General features: G+C 40.3%; 1 long non-coding RNA gene across 1 annotated transcript in view; it reads right to left on the reverse strand.

The window, feature by feature from the left end:
- Nucleotides 1-13,000, reverse strand: part of LOC139797647 (uncharacterized) — a 51,188-nt gene that overhangs the window by 11,417 nt on the left and 26,771 nt on the right. Inside the window, exon 3 of the long non-coding RNA XR_011726536.1 lies at nt 12,864-12,914. This is a non-coding gene — a long non-coding RNA (uncharacterized lncRNA). The remainder of the gene's footprint in view (nt 1-12,863; nt 12,915-13,000) is intronic.

Raw genomic sequence — 13,000 nt, forward strand, 5'->3', positions numbered from 1 at the left:
GTCTGCTAGAATTGTTCAGAAAGGTATGAGGCCATAAGTGTTGCCTGTGTTCTCAGGTGAAAGAATTGTGACATTTTCTACTATTTAGAACTACACTTCATGGAAATATATATTTGAAACGCAATGTGGAATAACAGCTGTATTACACACAGTATATAAGATAACAAGATAGATTACATGCTAGCATTTTGATTTAGGTGCAATAAAATTAATTTACAGGGAAAAACAGAATGCTCCATTCTCTCCTTCCTTCAGTTTCAAACACAGTCTTCCTTCCCTACTCACCTGCCTTTTTTTTTTTTTTTTTTTTTTTTTTTTTTTTTTTTTTTAAGGCTTGCTATATAACTTTTCTGGGATAGAGAGAACCATCTCTACTGTTGTTTCATTTTTGTGATCCTATAGCACACGACTGAAAAAGAACATAGCTCTGCTATATTTTAAGAATAGTTCACTAGAATCCAAACGCAAACAGATTTTTTAGGGTTCAGAGACTTTGTAGTCAAAGGTCTGGCAATGACTATTCTCATTTTATTTCTGGGTGGCCATGTCAGTTGCTATTTGGTTCTGGTGTAGTTCACATTTTGGGCTGCACAGAGTGTTCTGTGACTTTGGTTTGATCCACTGTGGTAGCTGGTGTTGGCATGCAGATGATCTGCTGCTCACTTGGATGAGACAGCCCTTTCTGAAGTGCCTATGATTGGTTTCAGTTTTGAGAAAAACCTGAATAAAAGTGAGAGATGAGATTTAAGTGGCATTTGTGTTTGGACATTGCAATGTGGAAACAACTTGAATACTGAAAAACTTTGTCAGAGTTTGAACTATAAACAGTGTGGCAGCAGCATCAGGCATAAAGGAGATGAGAGAGCTATTTATGTAACAGGCACACTTAATGAGAATGTCACTATTCTGGTAACTGTGGAAAGCTGCCAGTCCTTTGTGTAGCCTGAGCAGCGTAGCAGTGAGGACAAGTCAAAAATATGGGGTGCTGAGAGGTAGGCAGAGCAGTGGACATACAGAAGCAGCAGCAGCACAAGTACAAAAGGGTTGAGATTCTGCTGTCATGACAGATAATCCTTCTGTACCCTTCATGATTCACTGGCAGAGAAATGCAGACACGGTACTGATAGCCCCTCTGCCAAAGTGCAGGGCTTGCGACAGGAAGAAGTATTTTATATGTTAGATGTGCTAATGCAGGCCAGGACTCTGAGCCATGAGCATAGTATAGCCAAGGGACAGCTCTTAAAGCTTGATGAGCTCTACAAATGTGTGTGTGAAATACTCTGCAGAAAGTTTTAGGTTGCCAGTAGTCTTTGGCCAGCACTCTATGTAAACTTTCCATGACCCACAGAGAGAGCTATGCTCTGTGAGAGTGTCAAAGAGGTTGAAACTGAGGGTAGGATTCTCAGGAGATGGAGGCCTGGAGAAGGAGAGCAAAATTCTCAAATCTGGGTCTTAAAATGTGTGTTGTGAATTCCCACTGCTCGGTTAAAATGAACCCAAATGCACAGTGTCCTCCATTTTGGAGCAGGAATGTGTCAGATGGGTTTTGTTTCTTTCCTTGTTGTGGCCCTTTTTACAGTGGATACGCTTCATTGCAACAACTGTTTCTTACTGGCTGCTCTGTTAACTACTGCAGATGCAATGCACTCAGCCAAATACTTTGTCTTCAAGAAGCTTCAGAAATGCAAAGGTCTTATGGAAAGAAATCCAATTCTTTCCCAAATGTGAATGCAATATAAAGTCAGTAAGGAATTATTTTTTTGGCTCTGGATATCTTTTATGGCCTGGAATTCTGAAAGCTCTTATTCCCTCTCCTCCTCCATCCCCTTCTCTCCCCTTGAGTAACTTCTTTGAATTATGCTTCAATTACTCTTGATTGACATTGCTATTAAGTCAAGTCAGCATCAGCTCCATTGTCTTCAGTGGAATTTTCCTTTCCAGTTTTGGCACCTTGTTGTTCCCAGTACTGCTGTTACATTTGCGTTTGTTTGTCAGAAATGCAGCCAGTCAGAGCTCTGGTTTAACTATATTTGTGCTCCTAGTTACATCACAAACTACTAAATAATTTATCTCAGGGAGAAAAAAAAAGACCAGTTACAGAGATCAGCTCCTTCTGTTAAGGATCTTGTATAAATATCCAAAAACAACCAGCATTAAATTTCTTCCCTAATGTTTGCCAAAACCATGCGTGGCTTTAATTTTTTTTTGCCTTAATGACAATCTTAATGGCCTTTTAATTTTTTTTCTTATTTTTCTGAAAGTTTTGCCTAACCTGGCAAAATCTGTCCTGAAAATAATTGATTTTGAGAAGTCTAAGAAATGTTCTGCTTTACATGTTGGATATCTGCTAAATCTATTAGCTATTCCCTGGGGGGCTAAGGATGACTAATTACATCCAACCTGTTAGCTATGCTGTTGCATTTTATGCAAGAGGGTTCTCTGAATGGTTTCAGCAGTGTGAATAGGTTTGATCTCTTAAGTTGTGTAACTGTGGCAGCAGTAGTCCTTAGTGTATCTACAAAACTAATGACTGGCATGGTTTATTTTGTCCATATGAGGTAGGGGTTTGTACCAGTAACAATCAGAGTTTTGTTGGTAGAACTTGGGATCCTGCTTTCAGTACACATGGTGACCTAGTCTCCTAGTCCTGTGCTGGTAAAACCTTCCTTTGAGGAATTAATCTGCCCTCCCATCTAGGAGGTTTGAGATTAGGAGTTTTCATTCCATTATTCATTCTGCGATTTAATTCTTCTGGGCATCCAGTATCTGCAATGTGAGCAGACACTTGTACCAATTTCAGCTCCCTGCTATGGCAGACTGGGTGTGGTACTGGCTGAACCAAAATTTGTGTTGCAGGGTTCTGTCCCACCCTTTAATTCTGGTGTTTCCAATAGATGCTTTCCCTGTGCCAGGAAGTTTATGTGGCTGAGTTCCTTTTGAATGTCTAGCCTCTTCCTCCTCAGTATGAGTCTCTGGGGCTTTGAGATGTTTTCTCTGTGTTCTGGCAACTTCTATCTCTCTCTTTAGTCACATGAAAGACTGCTAAATGGCCTTTCCTGGGGATTCAGTTAAGATATAATTGGACTGAAAAAATGAAAGGTTTTCCCAAATAACAGTACCCCGAAGTTAACAGAAAACAAAGGGATTGAGGGAGTGCAAAATATGTTTTTCACAGGAGAAATAGTGCTGGAAATTAACAGTGGAGCTATGCACAAGATCTTTGTATGGGTTATGGGTAGAAATTTCTTGATAAGTCAGATGGTTGCCTTTTGTGCATAAAGAAAAAACCACCAGAAATTTCTGCAGAATCAGGAAGAAGTCTTCCTCTTTGACCACTCTTTCTTAGGAAGTAATTTTCCAATGATAAAGGTTTGGGATTAGCAAGTATCATAGACACATGTTCAGAAGGGCAGATCTACAGTGGAATACAAGACTGCCACCCAGCTGCCTGTCACTGGTAGATGGGTGTCCACAGATGTCAGTGGCTTGAGAATGTCTGTGTGTGGGAAGAGTGAGCAAATGAAGAAAGGGAAACTGAGAAGGTGCTGTTCTGCCTGAAAGAGCTCTGTCAGCACAACAATCTGATTTAATGCTGTCTTAAGACCTCTTAGTATGTGCTAAGATGCCCACATGCTTTTTCATGATTGAATCTTTCATTACAGTGACCCTGATTGTCAAGGCAGCCATATGTCTTCCCTGTACCTCTGTTTATCATACCGACTGTTTCAGGGCTACAATCTTCTGAAAATGAGCTTTATTTCTCTGCCCCTGATCATACACTGGACAATAGAGAAAGAGAAATCTTTAATGGCCTGGATAGTGCTGAGAGAAGGTTCTGTTGGGATTCTTGGTTTAGTGCCTCTTCCTCGGCTTTTCCCTTTAAAGAGTAGGGAGTTCCCTTTAAAGTGTGTCTGCTGTGTCTAGGATGCTGAGCACTGGCTCCTTTAGGTGCTTTCACCCATTTTTATGAGTGAAGTAATGAGTCTCTCATCTATTCCTGCCACACTGAGCCCAGAAGGGTGAAGGGCACGTGTGATGTCTTATGCCTTACAGCCTCAGGCATTCTGGTCCACTCTGGTTCCCATCTGGGCACAGCTCAGCATCTGCATCCTGATGCTTTCTCTCAGCCAGCACTGTTTCCTAAGCCCTTGTGTCATGCTGTCTAAGCAGAGGCAGTGGGGAGGTTCATTCAAGGTCTTCTAGAGAATGAAGTTGTGACAGCTATGATGAATAAGAAGTGAAGAAGCAAGAATCAGGTGAGGAGGTGATAAGGCAAGGATGGGAATAGCTTCAGGCTATTGTCCAAGCCTGGGGCTGCCTTGCTGTCTAGGACAATGTGGAAGGAGTCACGTTTTCAGAGCTGAGTCCTACCTGTCCAAAGTGTAATGTATTACTCATGGAGAGAAATTGGTTGTTTGGCATTTACTTGCATATTTATTTGCTGTCTGAACCAGAGGTAAGCTCTTTGGTCTTTAGTGTAAGTATGTCCTATACCAAACAAACTCAGACAAATATCCAGTGGCAAAAAACCCCAATGCAGCCAGGTTTTTTTGTTATTCATTTTATTAAAGTTCCTTATCACAGCATTTGCTTTATCTCTTTATTAAGGTGTTAGTTCTTTTTCCCTGCCAATGCCACTTCTCTTCCACAGTGCTTTTTTTCCCCGAGGATTTCCTTGACATTCTAGTTTTCTGTAGCTTTCATTTAATCTTTGCTGGTGATGACAAATATAAGTACTTGTAATATAAAGCAGTATTAAGCATTTTTATAGGCGCTGACCATTTAATGAGTTAACTTCTCCAACACTCCAGTATAAAGTGTTGGTTGGCAATTGATAATAAATTAATCTTCGTATTCAAATTCCTGCTATGCTGTTAACATTAACATTCATAATGCCTTTTTTGGTTCAAGTATGTAAATTTCTGACTATGCTATGCTTTTACCAGGGCTATATGGCAACTGCTGTATCTATACTTAAGTGAACCTTTCCATTCCCAAAATAGGAAACGCTGACCTCAAAGCATTATGAGTAATGGATTGCTTTTCATGATAATATATGATTGACTTTACCCAGGGTGTAGGAAGAAAATACAACAGAAACTATAATGAAAAAAATGCACTTCATTTGTCCTTCATGTAGTCAAGCCTGGAGTTTCTATAGAGTTACATATTGCATTCACCTCAGTACCAAGATATGATTACTAATAGGTAATAATATTAAAGCTCATCATGATTAATGTAATTAACAAGCATAGAGAAAGCAATAAAGATTTTTCTATGTTACTGGAAATGCTTTTAGATGCCATTATGGTCTTCACCATTGTGTATCTCATATTTAAGACTGTTCTTTCCTTTAGCTGGAAGCTTCCTTCCCTTGCAAAAAGTAGAAGTGGGCTGGACAGGTCATCTGACATAAAGCACCTCTAAGCCGGAATACTTATCTAGAGGAAGGAACTTGTTCACTTAAGAAAGTGGTAGGACATGCTGCCTCTTTTCCTGGCCATCCTCATGATGTTATTAAATAACATAAATAACAGTAATGAATTAGTAATAGCAAATTATGCTTAGCACTTACATATGCAATTTATTACCAAAAGATGGTGTTAGGCCTTATTTGCTCAGTGCAGTTGGCCATATTCTCAGCATTCAAGTTTGATTTTTGTGAAGAATCAGACTGGCACATTACTGTATTTTAAAAATTATACCCAGAACCCCAAAACAAGGGGTATAGGATAGATTACATGCTTGTCATTTAATCTGATGATGTCTCAAGTGGCACCATGGATGTTACAGGGTAAAATTACACTATGCTACTGCCACTGCTAGAAAGAATTTCTGAGAGCAGACATGTGAGGTCTGTGCTAGAAGGCAGAGTGTGTCTGGGTTAAATTCAGGTTTCCTTGTCTGTGGTTCATTATACAGATGCTTTGAGCTTAGGGGATTGAGTATGTTTCAAAAGGGACTGCCTTTAAGTAGGAAAATTATAGTCTTACATTAGTGCTGGAAAGAGGAAGCCTGTCATAAGGACAGTGGTGACAAAGCAGTAGAATAAATATTTTGGAAAGATGGACGAAGCTTTATGGATGTGTTGAAGCAGTTTCTCAGCTGGGCTATGTTTCTGTTGATCAGTGCCTACAGAGAACATGATGGCCTTTTTTCTTGAGTACATTTACTTACTTCCCTCTTCATTCCTTACACCGATTCAATATGCAACTCCGATAAACCTCCTGTTTAATTATTCTTGGGAAAACTGTGCTGTGATGCGTTGTCGGTGTCAAAATATCATGCTGTCAATCTGTTTTGGTGCTATGAATGGCTTTAGGATAGCCATGACACTTGTTTAGCTTTTGATGCTTTGAGAGAAGTTATGTATCAGGAAGTATGGTTGGGCCTGCATCACAAGCTCAGTAATAAATTATTTTCATTAGGTGCAGGTATATCTGTACAAAATAAACCCTGTTCTTTCTGAAACTAAGGTAAGATATTCTGCTTTGCAGTGGAAAGCTTGACTGATGTAGAGTAAGGCTTAATACATACCTAATTAAATAGCAGACTTTCCCTTTCTGAGATTCAGAGACATTAATTAAAGAAATTTATTACAACCTGCTTCATTATCTCCAGTCACCTTTATATGGATGAAGTCTAAATTCTCTCTCTTTCTAACAGAGTTCTGCACATAGAACCGTAGCAGCTTGGCAGAGACTTTCTACATTATGCAGACAAGCAAAACAGGATTTAAGAGAGACCATCCACTTCTTAGATCTGCTTTATAAATCGTGGTTTTTCTCCATATACTGTTTGGTTTGGTAAGGTGTTTAGACTGTGAAAATGTGAGTTAACACCTCTTTTGGAAAAAGGTATTGGCTCCTGGTCAAGCATCCTGGCAGAGGCACTGAGAGCAGGTGTTGGACTTGCGCAACTGGCACCAGGCTCAGGCTGAATGCTTTCCATCACGTCGTGTGCATGGCACAGGTGCTGGAGACTGATGCCTTTGAACTCTTGTGTCATTCCAATCTGCTGTGTATCACTGTAGCCTGTTAGAGGGATTACTTTGTTCTGTATCTGAGAAGGGCTCTGCTAATTTCCAGATGTAGAGCCCAATTTTGTGCTTTTTTGTAATGAATTGACAGTAGCTCCAGAGCAGAAACAAGAGTAATTCTCATGAAGGTAACTACTGAACTCCTCTCAGGCTGCAACACAAGAATTCAGTGCAGGAAGAGAGCCAAAGGAGACTGCAAATATAAGAAACTTATATTGAGAAGAGTCAAGAAAGACACTTGCTACAGATACAGTTTTTTATTCAATTGTAAAAGCTTGTCAAACAGCAGAAAGCCTTTTGCTGTCCTCACATAAAGTGGCTGTTGGCAAAATGAACACCCTGAAAGTTGGTACACAGTTTAGACAACACCCAGGGACTGCCTGGTGAACAGAATTTAAAAAACCAGAGACTTCATACACATTGCCCAGATTCTGTGTGATTAGTTAGATCCCATTAAATCAACTTCTACCAAGTATTTTCAAACAAACTATTTATCATTTATCATAGAGATGAGTCAGAGCTTTTTATGGTAAGCTAGAAGAGAGGTCTCTTGCTGGAGCCATATGGAATTTCTGAGTCTTGTCAAAAGAGCCTTGGCTACCTTACCCAGATAAAGACGAGGAGCACAAAGAGGGCATTTTCTAGTTGGGCACAGACAACTAAGTAAGAAGTTGGCAGTGTCCTTGTGGAACCAGGTGTTTCTTTAAATATAATATAAATAAAAATGAAGGAGCCTGTGACTCAGCTGTTGGAAGTTCAGACCTTGGATCCAGACTGTGGGGCTGTCTGCCCATGAGCTGTATAAGCTGTGTCCAAATACACCTTTTGAAAAAATACATTGTAGCTTTCCACAGGCTGTACTTTCCAGCCTTCTGGCTAACTTGGTCCTGTCTTCCTCTTATCCCACCAATGCCAGGCCTGTTACTTCATCTGGGGTGTGCCTACCCCCTGCTGCCTCCTCCTGGCTAGATTGCACAGTACCTCCAGGCATGTTCTGCTTTCCCATGCCAGGAGGAGGTGTAGGAGCAAATGTAGCCATGCTGTGAGTCTTCCTCTGTAGCTGGTGACAAGGATCACAAAGTCAGCTCCAAGGGTGCTGCTGCTCATTTTCTTGATGCTTATGCTTCCAGCATGGACAAGTGTTCTTAAGGGGCTATGGACACTTGTTGTTGATGGAGCATTCTGCCCTTGTGTCCAATCTCTAGAGAAGCTGTGTTCAGTGCTTGCTGGGTCTTTTCTGAGCCATTTCCAGACCAATCACCAGCCTGCCTTTTGCACCCTTATTCTCTGCTAAATAGATAATGGGAAATCTGTGCTAGTTGCAACCTTCACTTCATGTAATTTTACTGAGAAAATTCTGTGTAAGACTCATTGTTTTCCAAGGTCAGCACTGGAGGGGCACAGGATCTCTCAGAGGGTTCATGTCTGTCAGATGGCATTTGCCTGTGCCGTTCATTGCTTGCAGTGGGAGTTCAGTGTCGTAGGGCCTTTCATGGATGAGTGCTTCATGCCTGTCCAGCAAGCATTAGGCACTCATCCCAAGTTGTCTTGGGAAAAGGAAAGATAAATTCTTTCCTTTTTCCTCTTTACATAGCTGATGCCCAAAGACTACATGGTTTAGTGTCCTTTAGGGCTGAGTCCATCTCCCTGCTCTTTGCTTATGGAGATGTCCAGAAACACCTCCCTTGTTCTTGATTTGTACTTGTTCCTCTGTGTGCAGGGGACAGCTGGGAGCAAAGGAAGCAGGCATCTCTCAAATGGTCTCCATATCCTTGAATTGATTGCTCAAGAGGATCATATTCCATCTTCCTTCCCTGCAGCAGCTTACAGCTATCATCTTCCCTAACCACTGGCTTTGGCTTCACTGTCATAGGCCTCCTTTTGCTATTTAACTATCATCTGGTGCCAATCCTGGTTCTGCCTGTACCTCTGCGGGGACACCTGGGTCCCACATGGTTGCACATCTTGGCAACCATGGCCGTGGTCCAGATTATTGAAAGCACTATCCCACATGTTGGTGGCTGAATAGAGAGCCATCATCATTCCCTCATCCCTGGTTCATATGGCAGCTCTGAAGATAGCTGCTGCTGGTACAATGCAAGCAAGTTGTAGCAGGAAAAGGACTTAGGGGTATGTGTTGAGAAGCTTAGCATGAGCTGACAATCTGTACTCACAGCCCAGAAAGTCAACATTATTCTGTGTTTCAACCAAAGTGGTATGGGCAGCAGGTTGAGGGAGGTGATTGTCCCCCTCTACTCCATTCTTGTGAGACCCTACCTGGAGTATTGTGTCCAGTTCTGGAATCTGCAACACATGAAGGGCATGGAGCTATTGACACAAGTCCAGAGGAGGGCCACAAAGATTATCAAAGGAGCAACTCTCCTTTGACAGCAGGCTGAGAGCTGGGGTTGTTCAGCCTGGAGAAGAGAAGGCTCTGGGGAGAGCTTATAGAAGCCTTCCAGTACCTGAAAGGACAACAAGAAAGCTGAGGAGGGACTTTTTACAAGGATATGGAGCCAAAGGACAAGGGGTAATGACTTTAGACTGGAAGAGGGTATATTTATTTAGCCTAGAGAGTAGGAAGAAATTCTTCTCTATGAGGATGGTGAGACATGGTCGCAGGTTACCCAGAGAAGCTCTGGATGCTCCATCCCTGGAAGCGTTCAAGGCCAGGCTGGACAGGACTGTGAGCAACCTGGTCTAGTAAAAGGTGTTCCTGCCCACGCCAGGGAGGTTGGAACTAGATGATCTTTACGATCCCTTCCAACACAAGTAATTCTATGACTCTATGATCTTAATATTGTTATTTGTGTTTTCTTAACTGTAATGCCTTTGAAAAAGCACAGGGCACTGGAATTAGTGCTTCATAGAGCATGAGGACACAGTGGAACAATTTGGCCACAACATTTTTTGAGATAGGTACTGGGGTTGATATCAGCTTTGTCCAGATTGTATGAGCAAGCATCTTGCAATATGGATACAGAATTGGCAAACTCCTCACGCAGTTGCACCATAATCCTGCAGAAGACAAGCAGTATTTATCACCTAATGAAAAGGAGCTTTTAGTTGATTCTTTCTATACCAATATTTGCTGTGATTAATAGCAGATTGATTGTAGTCATATGCAGGTGCTCTGTCTATAGGAGAGTGTTTTTTTCACCCCAACTTATTCGTGTTGCAGGGAGCTTGCTTTATTAGCTCGTTCCTGGTTCATCTAATGAATTTTCATCTTTCAGAGCCCCTCCACACATATATTTCACACTGAAGGGCAAGGAGAATAGTTTTTAAAATTGCAGGAGAAGTAAATAATTTTGACCAGTGTTGAACTCTGCTGCCTGGCCCTATGCTTTATAGATAATTGGTCACTGATCTATCTGGTAGGAAGGAGCTACTGTATCTCCTATATGAATATTGTGTTGATTCTGGGAGTTATGGTGTCTTCTCTTTCCATCACTGTACATTTTTTAGATTTCTTTTTTGTTTGCTTGTTTTTGAAAGAATGTCAAATAATGGGCTAACTAGGTCAAAGCCTGTAAGAGAAGAGGAACATGGATGGAAACTTAGACATAGGGCCAAGGTGAAGAGCCTTGAGGAAAAGAAAATGAATCTTGCAGGTTTCTTTCAGCTACAGCATGTTTAGGATAGGTGACTGGTGGTATAATTAATGAGTACATAGGATTACTGTGCTTATGTGTTGGTATTTTGTGCAAATGTGTAGTGATATAAGGGACTGTAAAGTAACTGAAACTGGATAATTGTATTAACTTCAGGCGCATTTCTTTTCCAGACAGCTTTTCTCCTGTTCCAAAGCACAATGTCTTCATGCTTTGTGCCCAGTAGAGCAACATTTTTACCATTTTTTATAGCTGAGAGGAGCCCAAGAGCTTTGTCTAGTCATTTAGCTAATGATCTTGCTCTTTAATATCTGTTCAGGTGTTTAATTCAGTTTAGATTACTACTCTGATAGCCTTTCTGGCACTGGTTTTGAAAGAACTCACTTTTACACTTTGCATCCCCTGAAGAAGGAAGGTCATAGTTAAGGTCTTAATTTACTAACCTTATCTTATTTTATATTGTGCCTCAGAGTTGGTCAAACCAAATATTAATCTTTACTCTATGTTAATGTATCTTTAATTGTGTCCCAGGTTTCACATGTATATTTTGTGGCTCAAAATATTTTAAAGAACAGTTTTCAGTGTAACTGCCTATCCATTTATCTTATTTGTAGGGAGGGAGAAAGTGTTAGTGCTCTATTCAGTAATCACTATTGGTCTGTGTAAGCATCTGCACTGCAGGGAGAAAGCTCTCAAACCCTCCCACTCTGAAGTCTTTAAAAAAATATAGCTCCATAATGTGCTGGAGAGTTTATGGAGTAGAGCTATTAGAAGAACCAGAGAAACCTGTGGGCAGATGCAGTAACAACACAGGAACTACACTGCATTGTTACTCCTCCAAACCTAAGAAAATCTTATGTCTTTGTTTATCTATCTTATATATCTGAACACACAGGACCAGAATCTTAGCTAGAAATTTAAAGTACCTTCTCTGATTTGCAGATTTGAGATGTCTTGCTGCTTCAGTTTGTGGTGCTTAAAATGTCTTCTGCCACATCACCTCCTGTATACTTCTCAATATCTTCACAGTAGTTTCTGGCTTACTAAATGCCATTTTTTTACTTGGAGAAAGATATTCTGGGAAAGGTTATTTTGCTATACTTCTTTAAAATGTTCTTTTGAAACTTTTTAGAAAACAAACAAAACCAAAATAGCTAGACTAAATGGAAGACTCCCTGGGTCCTCATTTCAGCTCTCATTGAAAAGTCGTTAGAGTTGTGGCTAGTCAGCAAATCTAAAATCTAGCACCTGTTTGCCAGATACAAACCAGCTGCACTGTATGTATATTATTTAAGCAGTTTTCAATTTGCATACTACATCAGTACCTGTTTAAGTTGCTTTGCTATTTTGAGATATTACGTTTTTATCAAAGATGTAATGTTGATGCAATAGACCAAAACTTGTAGCAAGACTTTATGACATGAGTATCTTGAAGCCATGAGTTTATATGGGGGTGAAATTTTTGCCTTGTGGACTTTTTATTTTTTTATTTTTCATTTCAACAATCCAACCCACTTTTTTGGTCTAAAAATATATTTCCTCTCTTAGTTTATTTCTTCACTGGCTTTGATTAGGTCATGACTTATTGAACTGTAATTGATTATTCTTGGTTTTCTTTCAAATTAATCAGAAAGATAAAAGCACCCTGGGCAGGACAGTCTTTTGTGTCCTCCTATTTAATGCATGTGGAACATTCCTGAAAAACGAGTTCATTTTGAATCTTTCTCTTCCTTTAAAACAGAGCTGGTATGAAAAACCACATTCTGAAAATGGTTTCCTCTAAAGTGTTTGGAATTCTGAAAGAGATGTCACAGAAGATTTTTCTTTTCTACTTTCAACCTACTGTCATTTTCTGCCTTCCTCTATTTTGTTCACCTACAATGGCGTAGGCCCTTTGAACTCTTTCACACGTTGGTGAGATGAAATTCACTGCTGCAGCAGTCAGAAATGGCACAAAAATATGGACATTGCTAGAGAACTTAGATCCTAGACCTGTAGTAGGCAACAGGAAAGCTGTGCAGTTTAATCTGAATTTCATACTAGATAGCATGATACTTGGTGCTCCTCATTTCATTAAGCTGTAAAAAGTTCTGCTTATAAAACAATACATTTTTGGTGAGATTCAGTCACAAAGGAGGATTGACTCATGAGGTTAGCATCTTAATGCTTGGTAGACTTCAGTTCAGGTTTTGATCCTGCTATAGACTTACTCTGTGTGCTCTTGGGTAAATTGCTCATTTTCTGTGAGGCTTATTTGTATGCTGTAAAAAAGCAGAAATGGTAATACTTGATTTCTCTTCACTCTTACCCACCATGATCAAACTGGTGATACTCTATTGCTGACCCT

The sequence above is a fragment of the Heliangelus exortis genome, chromosome 6 (assembly GCF_036169615.1).
Source record: "Heliangelus exortis chromosome 6, bHelExo1.hap1, whole genome shotgun sequence".
In the NCBI taxonomy this organism is placed as follows: Eukaryota; Metazoa; Chordata; class Aves; order Apodiformes; family Trochilidae; genus Heliangelus; species Heliangelus exortis.